Genomic DNA, 6,000 nt, shown 5'->3' with positions numbered 1-6,000 from the left:
CACAGTAATTGCTCTTACCATGTTTCTTTCTCATTCCCTCTGCTTCCTGACTGGTGCTTCCCTGTGTGGTCCCGTCCTTGCGTGATGTGCCCCCCTCCTTGCTGTGAGTAACAAGACATCTTGACAGTGGCGATCACCTCCTAATTTGTTCGTTTCACCAAAGCTGAAAGAATATATATATTTAGGGGCACCTGGGTGGCTCAGTGGCTCTCTGTCTGTCAAATAGATAAATAAAATCTTTAAAAAAATGTATATATTTATTTATTTATGAGAGAGAGTATGCGCACACACCCAAGGGGTGTGAGGGGTGGGGAGACGGAAAGGGAGAATCTCAGGAAGACTCCCACTGAGCATGGAGCTGGATACTCAGGGCTCCATGCCAGGACCCTGAGATCATGACCAGAGAAGAAATCAAGAGTTGGAGGTTCAACTGACTTAGATACCCCAAACCTACCTTTTACCTTTGAAGCAGATTAGACATTCAAAATTAATCCAAGTCTCAAATCTAATTGTTAGAATCTCTCAGTGACTTGCTTTTATTGAATTACCTTTTTAAGTCACGCCATCCATCTGTGTCTCTGGGCTTTAAAAGAAATAACAGTGCAAATCATGTTGTTAGATAAAAGTGAAATTGTTGCTAATGATATAACTCACTATTGTCTCAGAATGTGCCTTTTATAAATTCACATTAATAGTTTCAAACATACTTTATTTTTATTTTTTTAAAACATTTTATTTATTTATTTGGCAGACAGAGATCACAAGTAGCCAGAGAGGCCAGCAGAGAGAGGGGGTGGGGAAGCAGGCTCCCTGCTGAGCAGAGAGCCTGACATGGGGCTTGATCCAGGACCCTGAGATCATGACCTGAGCTGAAGGCAGAGGCTTAACCCACTGGGCCACCCAGGCACCCCTCAAACATACTTTAAATCTCATATTTTACTTTGAGGAAGATACTGCTTAAAATTTACTAAATATACACATACATATGTATATTCATATATATTATATATATACATATACATTCAGTATATGTACTAATATATATATTTATGTGTGTGTGTATATATTACTGAACATATATATCTTTTTAATAGTATATGGTGATGTATTCAGTGATGAACTGGTACTGGGTTGTACTGGCCTGAAGGCTGACTATTAAATTTTCAGGAATTTTATGTTGATAGTTTGAATTGGCCATGGTTGGAGTAATGACACCGTGGAAATGGACAAATACTGCAAACCAGGACCCCCTAATCCCTGTGCAAAGCCAGATGTTAAGCATTATCAGTACACCACTGACAGAATACATTAGTTTTCTCACATTTGTTTTACAAACTAGCATACATCTAAATAGACAGGAAATATACTGGAATTTCAGTCTAGTTTACAGAAAATATTTTAAAATTCTAATATTTAACACAACTAAATATGAAGTTTCAGACCAATAACAAAGCTGCATGATTTTTCTTAGACCTATCAAATGTACTGTTAGTTTGCTTTTTTAAATGGATAAACAAATGCAACTCTGTTCCATAGGTTAAAGTCAAAAAGTGAGACCAACATGTACGTGCCGTTTATAGATGGTCAAGGTTAACCAGATACACAGTTCCTACTATTATCTACTGATCAGTGATGAGAGAGAGAGAATTTCATAATAGGGAAAGGTAACGCTCAATGACATAAGAACTCCAGAGTTCAGTGAATATTGGAGACCTCTCTGGCTCAAGTTTAGGGGATCAACTTTATGGCAGAAATACCAGAGAACTGACTGTATCTCATATTTCAGAGAAAAGATAGAGCTGAGGGAGAGTGGATCAGCTGAAATCATTCCTTATGAGACTGGACACAGTGTCTCCACCTAATCCAGTATCCAGAAAAGGAATCAGAATCCAAATGGCATCTGGATTTATGAGGAAATAGTCGTTTGACTTTTTGTTCTGCATCAGTACAGAAGAAGTCAGATTGCAATTACAAATACAAAAGTCAAGGTTAAAAGAGCTTAAGCATTCATATATTTTCAAAGTATATGGCATTTAACTTTTATGACCTAGCTAAGTAATAAAGTCCCTGAAAAATAAGGAAACAATTTCCACACCTTCTGAGTTATTTGTGAAGCTAGCAACATGAAACCTGGCAAAGTACACTTGTATATGGATTACCTTCTCCTGCCAATGAACTTTGATTTTAATGATTATCCAGGGATGATCTTACATGTAAAATTGGTTTGCTTTGTTATAGATTTATCTTGAAGCAATGAAACCACACTTCTTTCTATTGTGGTCAAAAACACACATTGATTACCAACTTTTAAAAATTGTACAATGCGGGGCACCTGGGTGGCTCAGTGGGTTAAAGCCTCTGCCTTCAGCTCAGGTCATGATCCCAGGGTCCTGGAATCGAGCCCTGCATCAGGCTCTCTGTTTGGCAGGGAGCCTGCTTCCCCATCTCTCTCTCTGCCTGCCTCCCTGCCTGCTTGTGATCTCTATCTGTGAAATAAATAAATAAAATCTTTTTTTTAAAAAATTGTACAATGCAGTAATATTTAACTACATTCACATTGTGGTACAACAGAAATCTAGAACTTTCTCATCTTGCAAAGCCGAAACTCTATATCCATCGAACAATTTCTCTTTTGCCTCTCTCCTACCCTTGTCCCCGAGCTCCTGGCAACCATCATTCTGCTTTGTGTCTAAGAGTTTGACCATTTCAGATACCTCACATAAGTGGAACCATTCAGTATTTATAATTTTGTGACTGGTTCATTTCACTTAGCATAATGTAATCAAGGCTCATCCATTTTGTAGCAGATGACAAGATTTTTTTTTGTTAAGGTTGAACAACATTCCATGTACATACCGTATTTTCTCTATCCATACTTCTGTTGACAGAATTTAGGTTGCTTCCATACCTTGGCTCATATGAATAACACTGCAATGAACATGGGTGTGCACGTCCTTCTTCAAGACTCTATTTATTTTCAGTTATTTGTGATAAAATTCCAGAAGTGAGATTCCTGGAACATTTGATGATTCTATTTAAGAATTTTTGAGGAACCTCCATACCGTTTTCCATAGTGGCTGCATCAGTTTACATTCCTATCAACAGTCGCAAGGGTTTCAATTTCTTCACAGCCTCAATAACAATGAGAGTTTTCTTGTTTTTGTTTTGATAATGGCCATTCTAATGGGTGTGAAGTGATGGCTCACTGGGGTTTTGATTTGCATTTTCCTGATGAGGAGTGATGTTGAGCATCTTTTAATGTGTTCATCAGCCATTTGTATATATTCTTTGGAGAAATGTCTATTGGAGTCATTGCTCTTTTTGAAATTAATTTTTTTAGATTGTTGAGTTGTAGGAGTTATTTATTTTTAAAGAATTCTTTATCTGTTTTGGGTATTAACCTCTTATCAGATATATGATTTGCAAGCATGTTTTTCCCATTCTGTAGGTTACCTTTTCACTGTTAATTGTTTTCTTTGCTCCACAGAAATTCTCAAGTTAATACAAATCGCATTTGCCTTTTTTTGCTTTTGTTACCTGTGCTTTCAGTACCACGTCAGAGAAATCACAGACAATTCTAATGTCATGAAGATTTCCCCATATGTTTTCTTCTAGAAGTCTTATAGATTCAGGTCTTTAATCCATTGTGAGTTAATTTTTTTATATGATGTTAACATAAGGTGCCAACTTCATTCTTTTGCACCTTTATAATCTATTTTCCCATACCATTAGTTGAAGAGACATCCTTTCCCGCCTTGTGTAGACTTGGCACCTTCATTGAAGATCATTTGGTCATATGTGTAAGAGTTTATTTCTGGATCCTCTATTCTGTTCCATTGGTCTATAGATCCTTTTGTCAGTATCATACTATTTTGGTTATTGTACCTTCATAATATCGTTTTAAAATCAGAAGGTGTGGGGCACCTGGGTGGTTTAGTGGGTTAAACGCCTGCCTTTGGCTCAGGTCATGATCCCTGGGTACTGGGATGGAGTCCCACACTGGACTTCCCGCATAGCAGAGGGCTTCTTCTCCCTGCTTGTGCTCTCTCTCTCATTCTCGCCCTTTCTCAAACTAATAAGTAAAATCTTTTAAAAAAATCCTAATGTGTGAGGCCTCCAGCTTTGTTTTTCTTAAGAAGAAATCATGCTTTTAACAATGAAAATGCAACAATGAACATTGACTATGAGATAATCACACTTTTAACAATGAAAACTTGCTTTGAGAAAATACTTTGTGTCATCCTCTTACACATTTTTATCTAGTGTGGTTGGGACAGCTTCCTATTGTATAATGAAACTTTGTAGTTTTACCTACTACATTGTAAACAGTGATGGTTTTTATTTGTATAGTATTTGTTGTATAAGTTCTAGAATACTGTTTACCAATACTATGACAATAATGACGTGCCTTTAAAAATGACAAATGTGTAAATTAGTCACCAAAATGAATGTTATCCTTTTTCTTTCTTCCTTTCTTCCTCTTTCAAACAAATGCTTTTTCAAGTAATGCTAAGAACTACCTTTTGGAGCTCTTCTTTTATTATGAACTAGCTTCCGATCTAGTCAACAACCTACTTAATAAAACTGGATTCACTACTTTCATTTCTCATATCATATTTAACTGTGAATGACTTCAGAGTGTTTACAAATGTCAAATTCTATTTCAAAGAATGAAGGCATTCATTACTGAGTAGGAATTTGAAAAATTAAGAAATTGCTTTGAGGTAAGAATTGTTTGGATACAAATAAATTTTGGACCTGCTTGTTTAAAAATCACTCATATTACCTGATATATACTTATTATATACATACATAAAAAGTTTTGACTAATTGTGACTTCTTAGAAAATAAATAAAATGACAAAATCAAGTGTTTACAGAGGTTATCTACCCATGAGTACCTCACATATTCCTTTCTAATGTTTTGGGTATGTCAAATCAGGCAAAGAATTACTTTTATATATGTATTTATCTTCACTGCATTCCAAAAAGAATTTTAAGCATGGAATAAGCAGCGCCAGCCAAGTCACAGATTCTGTAAATTCCCAAACAGAGTGAAATTATTGCTTGAATGTTTTGATACTTTATTGAAATATATTTTTCATTTTCAATTCTGTTTACTTGTGGTATACAGGTTCTCTCACATAACTGTAAAAATCTGAATTACTCCATTTAGTTCTAGCTAACCAATTCTTCGGCTTTAATGAGAATTAGCCCTGACCTATATGTCTAGTACCTTAAGAGAACCATTCAGTGGTAGACAACAGTGTTAATTAATAAAACCAACCTGATTTGAAAAGTGGGAGTCATACTAGATCTAGGCAATTAATTGTGGGGCTATAGACTTTATAGATTAGTCAAAATTTTTCTTACAGTTTTATTGAAATATAATATATATACCACACTTCTCACCCATTTAAAGTGTACCTATTTGTGTGTTTTAGATATTCGTAAGGTTGTTCAATCACCACCACAAAGTTTAGAACACTTTTTATCCTTTAAAAGAAACTCCCTACCTATTAGCCATCACTCACCAGCATCACCCTCCTCAGTCCTAGCCTTAAGTAAGAGCTAATTTCTGTCTTTATAGATTTGCCTATTCTGACATTTGTGTAAATGGAATCCTGAAATATGTAGCCTTTTGTAATGGACTTCTGTCATTGAGCTTAATGTTTCCAATTTTTATTCATGTTGTAGCATGTATCAGTACTTCCTTTTGTTGCCAAATATATTCCATTGTATAGATATACAGTATTTTATTTACTTATTCATCCTTTGATGGACATTTGTGTTGCTTTCCCCTTTTGACAATTTGTTAATAATGGTGTTATAAACATTCCTGTGTATAGCCCAAAGACTGCTGATTTAAGTATTTGAAAATAAAGAAGGGGAACCTTAGGGAAGTCTGCCATTGTAAAAAAGAACATATGCTTCAACAGAAAACTATACATTTTTTAGATCACATTCTTTCAGGTATCTGATTCTAGTTTTTCATTGTCAT

This window comes from Mustela erminea, chromosome 11 (genome assembly GCF_009829155.1).
Source record: "Mustela erminea isolate mMusErm1 chromosome 11, mMusErm1.Pri, whole genome shotgun sequence".
NCBI lineage: Eukaryota > Metazoa > Chordata > Mammalia > Carnivora > Mustelidae > Mustela > Mustela erminea.
The sequence above is the reverse complement of the archived record's forward strand: the minus strand, read 5'-3'. Positions refer to the sequence as shown.